Source organism: Electrophorus electricus, unplaced genomic scaffold (genome assembly GCF_041902795.1).
Source record: "Electrophorus electricus isolate QZ-2024a unplaced genomic scaffold, ASM4190279v1 Scaffold31, whole genome shotgun sequence".
NCBI classification, from domain to species: Eukaryota; Metazoa; Chordata; class Actinopteri; order Gymnotiformes; family Gymnotidae; genus Electrophorus; species Electrophorus electricus.
The window spans coordinates 785,214-801,479 of record NW_027658594.1 but is presented as its reverse complement, the minus strand read 5'-3'; positions in this window follow the sequence as shown (position 1 = coordinate 801,479).

Genomic DNA, 16,266 nt, shown 5'->3' with positions numbered 1-16,266 from the left:
CAAACTTTAAGAGGAATAAAAACAAAAAAATGATCAGCTGTTCATGTCAAAATCTGTAATATGTAATAGAAATAACTGTAATATGTTCAATATAACTGTAATATGTTCAATTACCACCATGTAACATATAACTGTAAATATGCCAATTGCAAGATGGGACTGTACATTCTGTACATACATATATAAATATCCATATATACATTGTACATATAAACATTATATATATATATATATATATATTGTACATGCACTATTAATATATTTTTGTATATATATAGAATATATTTCTCTATGCACCCCTGTTTTTCTTTTTCCTCAGATTGGACAGAGCACTCAACCATTTCACTGTGAGTTATACTGTGTATGACTATGTATGCGACAAATAAACCAAACTTGAAATGATTTTACCTTTTTCTGTCGTTTTCATTTTAAGCTTAGAATAACCAAGGCCTGGACTTTGTAAGGTGGTTTTGAATCCAGGTCAGCTAGGTGAGGACACCAATAGCTTACTGGGTAAGCAGCCACACTCTAACAATGGTGGGCTCGTGTGCAGAACAGTTAGAGCTTGGATCAAGCAAAACAAGAGGAAAAAACGAAACACCTCGGTGAGCGTGGAAAAGGGGAGAACAAAGAACGCCACGGAAAGAAATGGCAACCCCGATGCACTGGGGAAAACTCGAACTAAAAGCTCCCAAACAAAACCAGAAAACGGGGAGAAACTTGAATGGCTAAGGGAAGCCTCAGGAGAGAGACAGACTCGAGAGGGGAAAACTGGAGAAGGGAGGGGACGTGTAAAAACACTGACACCCTCGCAGAACAGAAAAGAGGCATAGCACAAGGGCTCACAGACCTCAATACCCAGAGTTACCGGCTAGGAGCTTGGCTCAAAACTTTATCAAAAACCCAGCACTGAATGATTGGGTCACTGGGCTTATATAAGGTCTAGCCCAGCTGTTGGGTGTTGATCCTGATCAGTGGCGTGGTTGACTCGACGCCTCCCTCTGGTCGAGGGGGCCTCGGCCTGGTGCCAACCCTTACAGGCTTGATGTCTACAGACATGGCAAAAATATTTCAATGTTCAATGCATTTCAGTTTCAATGTTTATTTTTTTCAGTTAAAATGTTAATTTTTTTTACTGCTTATTCTTCCATTAGACAGCCAGAAGCGCAGCACTGGTTAAAGTTTTTGAGCGGCTTCCTGCGCGCACTGGTCCTGGAGCACAGCGACTGCCTCATCCACCTTAGGGTGCAGAGACTCAGGAGACTCCAGCATATGCAGTAGCTCCGAGTTGTCCAGTTCCAGGAACAGACCCGTGATCTTCCCTGCAAGGGTGGGCTGCATGTTCTGGATCAGGGGAAACAGACGCTCACCCAGTATCTGCTTCTGCTCCTGTGGAGGTGCAGCAGCCAGCATGGAGGCACTGAGAGGTTCCTGACCCTGCACATGGACCGCAGCCAGCTGCACGGGCACCTGGAGCTCTGCCCCCAGGTGCTGCTGTGGGTTGAGAAACATAAATGTTTTATAATTGATTTGACTGATAAATGGTAAGTTCGACATTTATATCTAAGGGCTGTGTGCCCAGGTGTTGCTGTGGGCTGTGAACGCCTGAGGTGGTTTTGTACTGTGGTACTGCTCTCACCAGCGACGCCTTGTTGGCAGCTTCCGCGCTGGCCATCCCTGTCCCCGGAGCCTCAGATGCCATGGTCTGATAGGCCATCGTGCGTGGGACCTGGCAGGCGGTGGTTGGTCGGATGGCGCTGAAGGCCTGCGGGCAGGATGCGGCTGGACCGATGGCACTCGGCATATCCTGGACTTGCTGTGGGTGGACGCACTGCATGGCCCAGCAAGGGCTGGGGAGGAGTTGTGCCAGCTGGCTGCTTGCGCAGTAGGCAGGCCAGTTCTGAGCTTGTGGAATGGCTTCCATGTTGTAGCCGGAGGGCGGGGCAGGCTGGTAGGGGTTGAGCACGAGGTTGGGCAAGGCACTCACGCTGGCCGTGCGCTTCATGTACTTGTTGGAGAGGTGGGCCTGCCGCTCCTCCTTGCGCTGCGCCAGAGCCACGTACAGCGGCTTGGTGCCTACAACGCGCCCATTCATCTCCGTCATGGCCGTGGCGACCTCCTCCGGCGAGGAGAAACACACGAAGCCGAACCCTTTGGAGCGGCCGCCCTCCATCATCACCTTGGCACTTGTGATGGTCCCGAACGGAGAGAACTCCTTACGTAGACGCGCGTCGTCCAGACCGTCGTCTAGGTTCTTGACGTACAGGTTGTCTCCCTGGTAGCGAGTCATACCGTCCTGCTTCATCTGCTCAAACTTTCGTTTCAGCCCTGTCTGCCTCTCGCCTTTCTTCTGGGCATAACCCACATACACCTTCTTCCCATTCAGCTCCTTCCCATTTATCTCATCCACAGCCCTCTGGGCATCCTCGTGCCTCTCGTAGTTCACAAAGCCAAAGCCCTTGGACTTGCCGCTCTCGTCGGTCATGACGCGAGTGCTCAGCGTTTGGCCAAACTTGCTGAAGATCTCCTTCAGCTTGTCGTCGTCCATGTCCTCTCCAAAGTTCTTGACGTACACATTGGTGAACTTTTTGGCCCTGGCCCCCATCTCAGCCTCTCGCTCCTTGCGAGACTTGAAGTGACCAATGAACACTTTGCGGTCATTGAGCAACATGCCATTAAGTCTCTCAATTGCTCTCTCCGCAGCCTCACGGGTCTCAAAGTGCACAAAGCCGTAGCCCTTAGAGCCATTCTCGTCACACACCACCTTGCTGGAAAGGATGTTCCCAAAGGCAGAGAATGTGTCGTAAAGAGCTTCGCTGTCAATAGACTTGTCAAGGTTCTTGATGAAGATGTTGCCAACTCCACTCTTCCTCAGAGAGGGGTCTCTCTGGGACCACATAATTCGCACAGGTCTGCCTTTGATGATGTTAAAGTTCATAGTGTCCAAAGCACGCTCAGCATCTGCCTGCTGCTGAAAGTTCACGTATGCGTATCCAAGTGAGCGGAGGGTCATCGCGTCCCTGCAAATCCGTACGGAGACTATTGCGCCAGCAGGACTGAATTTCTCGTATAGCATGGCCTCGGTAACGTCTGGATGAAGGTCACCCACGTACAACGAAGTCATCGGCGAACTTGGAGCACTTGGATTCATTTTCGTGAGGATCGTCGGTCAACCTTTCTGGAAATCGTAGTCGAAAGTAGTAAATGAATAAAATAAAATCGTAAATGATTTAACCAAATGATCTAACTGCACGAATTATAAAACAGTTTGAAACAGCAATTCAACAGAGCCAGGCAAGTGTCGACCGACCAAAGCGATCAAAGCAACACTTTAGCTTTAGATTCAAATACATGACAACTTGGTTGTTACGTAAGAGTGCTTTTACGTAAATGTTTATTTTTAAATATTATACAAACGCTATTTATTTATTTATGAATTATTCAATTATTTTAACTTATAACGTTAATAGCGTGAATGAGAGGCTTTAACAACGCCTTATATTTCAAAATATTACCTAGTCACAGCATTTTCCAAAAATCGTCCATATGCTGCTCACACTGAATCATTTACCGCATGGCTCAGAATAAATACTTTTAGTTTGATAAACGCAGCAACATTCATTTTCTTTAGCCTAATGCTCGGCAAAAAACATCGCATTAAAGTTAATTAATGGGATGAAATCAGTTTGCCTTGGAGCAGGCCTATGTTCTTTGAGGTTAAAAATCATCGCCTGGATTGTAAACCTTAGTAGAGTTCCACAACGAGGTGCGATTTGTAAAAGGACGTCTTTTTCTCTCCGAGTTAGAAATCTGGAGAAATAAATATATCAATTGATTTCCGCCCATCGGAGGACCTTTAGAGCTTTATTATTTATTCATTATTTATTTCTAACTTCTCACTGTGTCCAACTATATCGGGTGTATAAAACGTATGAACAGACATAAATAACGTGGGGGAAACGGGAATAGGGGAGAGAGGAAAAATAAGACGAACAGAGACGAAACAGACAAACGGGAAATGCAGATAGAGTATTTTAAGTATTTGCCACCTGCACCATTACGGGAATGTGTGTGTGTGTGTGTGTGTGTGTGTGTGTGTGTGTGTGTGTGTGTGTGTGTGTGTGTGTGTGTGTGTGTGTGTTCGTGTGTGACTGCTTGTGTGCGTCTGCCTGTGTGTGTGTGTGAGAGAGAGAGAGAGAGGCTATGTGCGAGTGCACTGTATATGTACACGTACTAGATTGGGATATTTATCATTTATGGATTAGCTCTGTAAACTTTTTATCAAAGGAGTCCAGTCTAGGTTATTGGTTCTTATTGATTCATTCTGAGATTTTTTTCCATTGATATGTAGTCTATCAATAGATTTTTCCATTCGGTGACACTAATATTCTTTTTTGTTTTCCAATTCATGAGTATGTTTGTATTTGCAATTAATAATGTTATATATATATTATCCTGTTTTTTTTCTATTGTCACATTGGTTGATGACATGTCTCCTAGGAGACATAAAGATGGTGTTGGATGGATAGGGTTATTTAAATCATGGGACATGTGTGTGATTACTTATTGCCAAAATTGCTTGATAGGTGTGCTCTGCCACACGATGTGAATGTAATCGTCAGCTGTCTTTGGAGTAAAGTATGTACAGATTGCTGAGCTTGTGAAACCAATTTTAAACATCCAATGTGTAGTATAATGTAATCTATGTATTATTTTGTACTGAATGCATTGTAGGTTAGTGTTGCTGTCATGTGGTAATTATTATTACACATTTTAATCCAAACTGTGGCGTCGGGAGCTAGTAATAAATCTTCCTCCCATTGTCTCGATGGGAGAGTAATTATGCGATTTGATTTCATTATTAGTTTGTATATCTTATGTGATAGTTTTTTTGTATTAGGAATGTTTATAATACTGATATGGATGCAGGTGAGTTTAATGTCTCTGAACTGATAGTTGCTCTTACCTGCTTTCTATATCTTATGTTTGGGCTACTTGTGGAAGTGACATGAAAGCAGTGTTATGTTTATGTGAGTCTGGAGTTTGATATCTTGTGAAATTTCCACCAGGCTGTTAGTATCATGGCCACCCACAAATTGTTGATCATGAATGTTCTTTAATTGATTTGACTGATAAATGGTAAGTCTGACTTTTAGATCTTTGCATAATGTTTGCTATATGTCTATCCATATTCTGTCTGATATACTAAGTTTTATCCATTTTATACCATATTATAGTTGATTTGCAATAATCAACTACAGTTCTGTAATGTTGTGAGTTTGATTCTATGTGATTTATTTTTCCAGTAGAATCAAGTTATGATGTTGTCCAAAGATTTTAGACAGGTTGGTGGCGCTGGAATAATTGAAAACAAATAATTTCGTTTAGGTAATATTCTCATTTTAATTATTGCAGTTTGTCCAAAGAGCATAAGGGGCAAATTTGTCCATCAATGAAGTTCGTCGCTTATTGTTTTAATAATTGGATGACTATTTATTTTTGAATAACAGACAACTGGGAAGAGAATTTAATACCCAGATATGTAATATGATTGGTATTCAGGGGGATGGGGTTTTTAATTGCATCATAAAGTTATGCTGCTAATATATAGTATAATACACAAATATCCTACTGGAGATACAATTTGACCAGTTATGTGTGATGTTCTGTGATGATCATATAGAACACCACAGACAACTGTTTGGCACATCACTGTTAAACCTCCTGATTGCAACCCGGGGCATCGTGAACTGTACAACATGACCCTCAGACAATGATCTCTGAGTGAAAGCGATAAACATAATCATCTTCATATCATCACTTTCTCTACAAGTTCAGTGGAAGAGATGTCAGTTAAAGGGAGTTTTAATACCCTTTCCATCTTTAAATTTAATAAAAACACAGATGGAAAAATTCCAGAAAGTGAGAGAGAGAAAGGAAACTAGACTTTAAAATGGTGCTGCCCTCTTGATTTACAACTGTAGATTATTGAAATTATTACAAATGTCCGATGCCAAAAGGGATTGTGTCAGTGTTTCACTACTCAGTATTGCATTTGGTAGACAGTATAAACAATTAGACTATGGTTAAAAAAAACAGAAATAAAGCAAACACCAATATAATCTTGAACCACCTAGTGCCAGGAAACATTAGATTACTGGAACAAAATCAGACAACTAGCAGAACAACTTTTTAACCAATGATGCAGATGCACTTTTAGTGGATTTATTTATCTGTATTTCAATCCACTAAAGTTTTTCATTTGATCTAACATTACATTTAAGACCGACGTCCTGTTACGTCTCACAGAAGATTCCACTGATCAAGCTGCTACTTACCCATCCTGGTCCTGGAGTACCTTTGCTCTGTACACTTTAGTGATGTCTTTGCTACCAACAAGCCTATTTTAATCCATCAGATAGTAACCAAACGCTCCTTTGCTGCAGAGCACAGAAATCATTCAAATTTGCAGTCAACAGATACATCTGGGCCAGATTTTGGATCAGTGGACTAGGCTGGAACTGCACATATACTGTATATGCAAAATTCAAAATACGGGGAGTGGTTGGTCTCTTTTGCAATCAAATCTGAATACTATGGAATTCGTTTCACATTTGTTTAATTTGACAGATTTTAAATGGATAATGGACATCACTAGACAAAAAGGAATGAACAACTATATGAAAAGGAACAAAACCAAAAACAAAGGAAGACTTTAACACACTTGCCCAAACAAGCACTAAATCTGACAAAAATAGATCAACCAATGACATAGCTGTGAAGGAACATATTAGCCATTGTTTTCTTGTCATCAACAGTAATTTTAACTGATTGTTAACATACTGTTCAAGTCTTCAACTGATTTGCTCCCAACATACGAATGGGTACAAATATGGTTCATTACCCAGCTGCACAAATTGCTTCTGACATACTGGGCAGCTACAGGGTTCTTCTCGCGTGTGGATTCTGACATACTGGGCAGCTATGGGCTTCTTCAGTTGTGTGGATTGTCTTCTGCTCCTCCATGTGGCCTGTTTCACCAAAGCCCTTCCTGCAGTATTTGCAGCACTATGGCAAGCGGACACCCTTGTGTGAGCGTTTAGGTGCTTCTCAAGAGTCTGGGCAAGTTTGAAACACCTGCCCCAAACATCACTGACATTATTTCTTGTAGGTGATTAGCCACGTGTCTCTCTAGCCACAAGTACTTTTTGATTTATTTGTTTTTTTTAAATAGGTAATTTTATATATAATGGCAACAAATGACATTTTGAGTTTTATGACAAAACGTGCAAACAAGCTGGCCTGAGAGGTGTGTAGCGGGATATGACTCAGTGCGTCTGTGGTGCTGCTTTTGATGAGTACAGTGTCATGAGTGTGTCTGTCCAGCGGTGCAAAGAGGGGATACAGCAAGGCATGGCATGGTGTTTATTCATTCGTTTGCATAGAAAATGACGCCTTTTCACATTGTGGAAGTACAAATATGGCGGTCTTTTTTGTGCGGCGTAGTAATGACATATGTTGTGGAATTTTGAACAAACAGCAAGTCAGACGTGATTAAGAGAGTAATTTAATAAGAAAAAGAATAAAATAAATGTTTGGCTCTCCTCAGGTAGGGAGCCCCGAGTATACAAAACCGTGGCTAGTTATACTACTCCTGTGCTGTCTTTAACCAATCATCTTTTCTTAAGCAGCTCTTCTTTCCTTTGTTGCTGTGGCTATAAGCCAATCAGCTCTCAGCTTGGTTTTTTCCACAAACCAACCCAAACTGACTCCAAACAGTGTGGGTTGTGTGTCAAGTTGACCTTGATGTTAACAGTTCCTGATACATGTTCAACTTAATCAGCAACAGGCGGATACAAATGTGCAAACAGCATTATTAATTTAAGAACAAAAGGATCAGTGTGATTTTATATGAATCACATAATACATAGTTTCGTATCATTTTCCATCACACGTAAAAACAGAGTCTCACCGTATTGTCGGGCAGGAGGATCTGGACTCATTTATTACTTAATATCTTCCCCCATCTAGCGGTCATTAGAGGTTAGTCTTGAATTGATTTCTGTCGTGCAATATTTTAGATATAAATGTTTACATTTTCTATTACAGAACACGGCAAAGTATAGTCAACCAGTTCTAACCTTTTGAGAAAAACTTTAACTTCAAAGTAGGTGAATCTATTTACTTAGATTGAACCAATCGGATCACAGTTTATTTACATAACATCAATGCTTTGAGTGCTTTAGATATAAGGACATCATGGCGATCTTTCTGCTCACACCTCAGTCAGTCTATAATTCTGTACTATGTGTTTCTATAGCTTCCAACTTTCACGAGTTTCTTGAATCTGTGGAGAAAAGTGCAGACTCAGGTACTTTCTTATTTGTGAACTTTTATACATTTTATGTAATTTATTTATCATCTATAATGTTTTATTACTTTTCATTTATAGATATAAGGACACAAAAACAGTTCATATACTCAATGAATTGTTACAAGATAATCTTTTCTAGAGAATGTTTACCATTTGTTAAAAGACTGATTTATTTCTAAAAGTTTATGCAGTGTGTTAATTTGTCACATGGAGGCAGAAGGGGTGAATCTGATATACCCCTCTTCCATCATCAACTATTCATCGAGTCCTCCAGTAGAGCTTGTACAACCAAAGAAACGCATACAGCGGTCACCGGCGGTTCTAAGTTACATCTAAAGAGGTCTAGGCCTATACACACTGTTCCACCTGAGGTAATAAAATGTTTTGGGGTAAAGGTATTTTCATGAGGCGATCTGTGATCTAATTATAATAGGCTTTGAAGCTCTCTGCAACAGGTGCAGAGTGGTGCAAGACTGTGTTTGAAAGCATAAAGAGGAATAATGTTTCTGGGGTATCTTAAGGCCTTTTTGGGTCTGTAAGTGCAGAGCAGAGGCTCTGATGCAGGTGGTTTCAAGGCCTCTGTGGAAGTCTACGGCAGATGACTCTGGACTGTTCCCGTGAGAAATAGCTTCCTAAGTATTGGGAAAGATCCTGGCTTTTAAAAGACGTGAAAGCCTCTTCGAGAGTTCTGTGGCTAAGCAAGGTTCATTATCTTACCATAAGAGCAGGGTGATACTGACCTGCAACATCATCTTGCAGGTGTTTGATGGTATGAGTTGAGATCATCTTTGTTAAAAACAAAAAAAACAACAACAAAAAAAAAAAACAGGAAAATCTTCCAATAGGATATACTGGGGTCAAGCTTCAATTTGTACAATGATAGATCTCAATTTGCATATATTGAATAATGTATGGTTGAACACAGTGGTGGAGATTTCAAACACCAGTATGTAGAGAAGGTGTGGCAATCACATAATCAGTTGTGAAAACTGGATAAAAATGTGTGTTCCTTGTGTGATTATTAGACATATTCTGGACTATGCCTCGTTTGTATGTAACGCTGAGCTCAAAATAAATAATGGACCTACTACTCTCTTCAATTAATTCTTGAGTCTGCATCTTTATTTTCTGTTTAAAGAGGACTTAATAAAATTACTGGAATGTGGGCAATATCTTGTAACACAGTGCCGAGTCTGCTAAACGTAGATCCCAGCCTTTTATATGGCCTCTTCCCTTTAATTCTACTGACTATAATTAATGTAAACCTTGTCGATTCTGGTGTTTGCTGTATAGAGGTAGCGAAAACTTTGCTAAAACAATGAAAAATATGCATCCTGTGAAAAGTTTATTGAACAATATAACATTGTTCCTTACCCAGAGCCATAACACGTCATTGATGGAAATCACACTGATGTGAGGGCGGTATGGGCCAACTCAACTGTATTTCCTGATTGTTTTATTCTGCAGGAGGATGTGGTCCAAATATTTTAAAAATCACAGGTTTGTTTAAGAGGACATAGTCGAACAGTTTGGGCTTACTGTTATTTTAATACTAGTGGTAACTATTAGTAAATACAACAATCTGACCATCCTCATACTGCATTGAGGGGTGATGGGGTGATGGTACCAGATGATGTTTAGGTATGTGGTTATGTTAATTTATTTTTGTTCCTTTATATTCACATATTTTGCAAGTGCGTATGTTATTGAGTTTAAAACCATCCATATATTAAGCAATTATAGAAAATACAGAAACTGCATGAGACTTCTCTTGACTTGCTAGAAGTTCAGACTGTAGCAAGCTTAGCATTAGTAAATGGAATAGGTGTCATTTTAAGGATTCATTTAAAGTATTCATGAGGTATTTCTCCTAACATCGATGTATCGACAGTACCAATAAAATAAATAGCATAACAAGAATTACAGGTGTATAATAGTGTAGTTACCCACAATGGTTGAAGTGTTTGAAAAGAGTTGTATAAAAGAATAGTTGGTTGGTTCGTGGCATAAAGTCATGAAACGGTGAAATGAGGTCATAAAAAGAGTGTTTACAGGGGAAAGTGCTTTAACATTGAATTAGACAAACTAATAACATAAAACAAGGGAGTTTAGAGATTCTGTGTCCTTTCGTAATGATTTGTGCATATGGCAGGCTGCTGCAAAGGATCCTGGGTAAGCTTCAGCAGACCTCAGTGTAAGATATATTAATAATATTAATCATAATAATACTATTCAGAGGTTACTTGACTAGTAATCAGAATGTTGCTAGTTCAAGCCCTACCACTGCCAAGTTACCACTGCTGGGTCCCTGAACAGCAATGAATCCTCAATTGTATTATTAATACAATCCAATACACATGCCTAATGCTCAGCTGTCAACTGCAAAAACTGACATTCTGAGCATTCGAACAGTAAGAGGAACAAAAAGAAAGGAGTCACCGACTGTACACGTGTCAATCATTTAGCCTTTTTACATGTTGTTTTAGTTTACTGTAATCAAGGCCTGAAACTGGAGTCTATGGACCAGGCAAAAATATTTCAATTTTTAATGCGTTTTTATTTTTTCAGTTTCAATGTTTCAATGAGACTCAGGAGACTCCAGCATAAGCAGAAGCTCCAAGTTGTCGATCTCCAGGAGCAAACCCGTCCCTGCAAGGTTGGGGTGCATGTTCTGGATCACGGGAAACAGACCATCGATCACCCAACATCTGCTTCTGCTCCTGCGGAGGTTCCAGATCCAGCACGGAGGCAGTGAGAGGTTCCTGGCCCAGAGATTGGTCTGCAGCGGGCCTGATGGTACTCGGCATGTATTGGAAATGCTGTGGCTGAATGCTGTGCGTAGCCCAGCGGGTGCTGGGGTGGAGCTGTGCCAGTTGCCTGCTCGGGTAGCAGGTAGCCCAGTTCTGAGCCTGTGGAATGGCCATCATGAAGTAGCCGGAGGGCGGGGCGGGCTGGTAGGGGTTGAGCACTGGGTTGCGCACGGCACTCACGCTGGCCATGCGCTGCATGTACTGGTGGGTGAGGTGGGCCTGCCGCTCCTCCTTGCGCTGCGCCAGGGCCACGTACAGCGGCTTGGTGCCTACGATGCACCCGTTCATCTCCTTCATTGCCTCGGTGGCCTCCTCCGGCGAGGAGAAACACACAAAGCCGAACCCTTTGGAGCGGCCGCCCTCCGTCATCACCTTGGCACTCGTGATTGTCCCGAATAGAGAGAACTCTTTACGCAGACGCTCGTCGTCCAGACTGTCGTCTAGGTTTTTAACGTACAGGTTCACTCCCTGGTAGCGAGTCGTGCCGTCCTGCTTCATCTGCTCAAACTTGCGTTTGAGCTCTGTCTGCCTCTCGCCTTTCTTCTGGGCACGAGCCACATACAGCTGCTTCCCATTCAACTTCTTCCCGTTCATCTCATCCACAGCCCTTTTGGCATCCTCTTGCCTCTCGAAGCTCACAAAGCCAAAGCCCTTGGACTTGCCGCTCTCGTCTGTCATGACGCGAAGGCTCAGCGTTGGGCCGAACTTGCTGAAGATCTCATTTAGCTTGTTGTCGTCCATGTCCTCCCAAGTATGAGATATTATTTCCATCAGGCTCAGGACCATCTCTTTAGGATAAGGTCAAGAGAAATCTCTTGGAATGTGGTGTTAACAGGTTCCAACTGGTGTGGGTGTTTTATATTACTTTGCATATATTGACAAATGTATGGTTTGGATGCAATGGACGTGAAGACAAATGCAAATATTTAAAGGAATGTGGGGTGAATACATAACCACTACTGAAAAATGTATGAAAATGTGGGTTCTCTGATTTTTAGACATTCTCCAGAGGGTGCCTCAATAATGCGTGTTAATGTTAACCTACAATAAAGTACGTGCACAGTTATGCTCTTTAACCAATTCTGAAGTCTGCATTTTTATTTAATATTTGAATTGAACTTTAAAACTAGCCGACTGGGCACCTAGGAACCACATACTGTTGCTATGTGCAGAGATGTGGGCTTGCAGCCCATTGTTGGGCAGAGTCCATCGCACTGCTCCAATAGACCTGCTCTGACTGCTACTTTCCCACGTCGGCAGTCGAAGTCGTTTCTCCTTCACAATGCTTTTCACCTGGTTGGCCAGTTTCACCGTCTCAGTAGACAAGCTAAAAGAAACTGTTGGCAGCCTCTCGTTGCTCCTGTAATATGACCGTCGCCAGACCAGAGAGTGGAACTGGATGGCAGTGTGGCACTTGCAGCTGCAGTTTGTTTGCTTCAAGATTTAATACGTGTAAGTGACCTTTGCTTCTCGTCCTGTCTTTACTGGTTTGTTAATAAGGTCATTTGAAATTGTGTTGTACATAAAGGAATATTACAGAATTATTCTCTATTTTAAGCTACACTGTGGGGTTTTGTTTTTTTGATCTTTACATTTATATTAATGCAACCCAATACACTTATCTAATGATCAGCTATGACCTGTAAGAACTGACAATCTGAACATTCAAACTTTAAGAGGAATAAAAACAAAAAAATGATCAGCTGTTCATGTCAAAATCTGTAATATGTAATAGAAATAACTGTAATATGTTCAATATAACTGTAATATGTTCAATTACCACCATGTAACATATAACTGTAAATATGCCAATTGCAAGATGGGACTGTACATTCTGTACATACATATATAAATATCCATATATACATTGTACATATAAACATTATATATATATATATATATATATTGTACATGCACTATTAATATATTTTTGTATATATATAGAATATATTTCTCTATGCACCCCTGTTTTTCTTTTTCCTCAGATTGGACAGAGCACTCAACCATTTCACTGTGAGTTATACTGTGTATGACTATGTATGCGACAAATAAACCAAACTTGAAATGATTTTACCTTTTTCTGTCGTTTTCATTTTAAGCTTAGAATAACCAAGGCCTGGACTTTGTAAGGTGGTTTTGAATCCAGGTCAGCTAGGTGAGGACACCAATAGCTTACTGGGTAAGCAGCCACACTCTAACAATGGTGGGCTCGTGTGCAGAACAGTTAGAGCTTGGATCAAGCAAAACAAGAGGAAAAAACGAAACACCTCGGTGAGCGTGGAAAAGGGGAGAACAAAGAACGCCACGGAAAGAAATGGCAACCCCGATGCACTGGGGAAAACTCGAACTAAAAGCTCCCAAACAAAACCAGAAAACGGGGAGAAACTTGAATGGCTAAGGGAAGCCTCAGGAGAGAGACAGACTCGAGAGGGGAAAACTGGAGAAGGGAGGGGACGTGTAAAAACACTGACACCCTCGCAGAACAGAAAAGAGGCATAGCACAAGGGCTCACAGACCTCAATACCCAGAGTTACCGGCTAGGAGCTTGGCTCAAAACTTTATCAAAAACCCAGCACTGAATGATTGGGTCACTGGGCTTATATAAGGTCTAGCCCAGCTGTTGGGTGTTGATCCTGATCAGTGGCGTGGTTGACTCGACGCCTCCCTCTGGTCGAGGGGGCCTCGGCCTGGTGCCAACCCTTACAGGCTTGATGTCTACAGACATGGCAAAAATATTTCAATGTTCAATGCATTTCAGTTTCAATGTTTATTTTTTTCAGTTAAAATGTTAATTTTTTTTACTGCTTATTCTTCCATTAGACAGCCAGAAGCGCAGCACTGGTTAAAGTTTTTGAGCGGCTTCCTGCGCGCACTGGTCCTGGAGCACAGCGACTGCCTCATCCACCTTAGGGTGCAGAGACTCAGGAGACTCCAGCATATGCAGTAGCTCCGAGTTGTCCAGTTCCAGGAACAGACCCGTGATCTTCCCTGCAAGGGTGGGCTGCATGTTCTGGATCAGGGGAAACAGACGCTCACCCAGTATCTGCTTCTGCTCCTGTGGAGGTGCAGCAGCCAGCATGGAGGCACTGAGAGGTTCCTGACCCTGCACATGGACCGCAGCCAGCTGCACGGGCACCTGGAGCTCTGCCCCCAGGTGCTGCTGTGGGTTGAGAAACATAAATGTTTTATAATTGATTTGACTGATAAATGGTAAGTTCGACATTTATATCTAAGGGCTGTGTGCCCAGGTGTTGCTGTGGGCTGTGAACGCCTGAGGTGGTTTTGTACTGTGGTACTGCTCTCACCAGCGACGCCTTGTTGGCAGCTTCCGCGCTGGCCATCCCTGTCCCCGGAGCCTCAGATGCCATGGTCTGATAGGCCATCGTGCGTGGGACCTGGCAGGCGGTGGTTGGTCGGATGGCGCTGAAGGCCTGCGGGCAGGATGCGGCTGGACCGATGGCACTCGGCATATCCTGGACTTGCTGTGGGTGGACGCACTGCATGGCCCAGCAAGGGCTGGGGAGGAGTTGTGCCAGCTGGCTGCTTGCGCAGTAGGCAGGCCAGTTCTGAGCTTGTGGAATGGCTTCCATGTTGTAGCCGGAGGGCGGGGCAGGCTGGTAGGGGTTGAGCACGAGGTTGGGCAAGGCACTCACGCTGGCCGTGCGCTTCATGTACTTGTTGGAGAGGTGGGCCTGCCGCTCCTCCTTGCGCTGCGCCAGAGCCACGTACAGCGGCTTGGTGCCTACAACGCGCCCATTCATCTCCGTCATGGCCGTGGCGACCTCCTCCGGCGAGGAGAAACACACGAAGCCGAACCCTTTGGAGCGGCCGCCCTCCATCATCACCTTGGCACTTGTGATGGTCCCGAACGGAGAGAACTCCTTACGTAGACGCGCGTCGTCCAGACCGTCGTCTAGGTTCTTGACGTACAGGTTGTCTCCCTGGTAGCGAGTCATACCGTCCTGCTTCATCTGCTCAAACTTTCGTTTCAGCCCTGTCTGCCTCTCGCCTTTCTTCTGGGCATAACCCACATACACCTTCTTCCCATTCAGCTCCTTCCCATTTATCTCATCCACAGCCCTCTGGGCATCCTCGTGCCTCTCGTAGTTCACAAAGCCAAAGCCCTTGGACTTGCCGCTCTCGTCGGTCATGACGCGAGTGCTCAGCGTTTGGCCAAACTTGCTGAAGATCTCCTTCAGCTTGTCGTCGTCCATGTCCTCTCCAAAGTTCTTGACGTACACATTGGTGAACTTTTTGGCCCTGGCCCCCATCTCAGCCTCTCGCTCCTTGCGAGACTTGAAGTGACCAATGAACACTTTGCGGTCATTGAGCAACATGCCATTAAGTCTCTCAATTGCTCTCTCCGCAGCCTCACGGGTCTCAAAGTGCACAAAGCCGTAGCCCTTAGAGCCATTCTCGTCACACACCACCTTGCTGGAAAGGATGTTCCCAAAGGCAGAGAATGTGTCGTAAAGAGCTTCGCTGTCAATAGACTTGTCAAGGTTCTTGATGAAGATGTTGCCAACTCCACTCTTCCTCAGAGAGGGGTCTCTCTGGGACCACATAATTCGCACAGGTCTGCCTTTGATGATGTTAAAGTTCATAGTGTCCAAAGCACGCTCAGCATCTGCCTGCTGCTGAAAGTTCACGTATGCGTATCCAAGTGAGCGGAGGGTCATCGCGTCCCTGCAAATCCGTACGGAGACTATTGCGCCAGCAGGACTGAATTTCTCGTATAGCATGGCCTCGGTAACGTCTGGATGAAGGTCACCCACGTACAACGAAGTCATCGGCGAACTTGGAGCACTTGGATTCATTTTCGTGAGGATCGTCGGTCAACCTTTCTGGAAATCGTAGTCGAAAGTAGTAAATGAATAAAATAAAATCGTAAATGATTTAACCAAATGATCTAACTGCACGAATTATAAAACAGTTTGAAACAGCAATTCAACAGAGCCAGGCAAGTGTCGACCGACCAAAGCGATCAAAGCAACACTTTAGCTTTAGATTCAAATACATGACAACTTGGTTGTTACGTAAGAGTGCTTTTACGTAAATGTTTATTTTTAAATATTATACAAA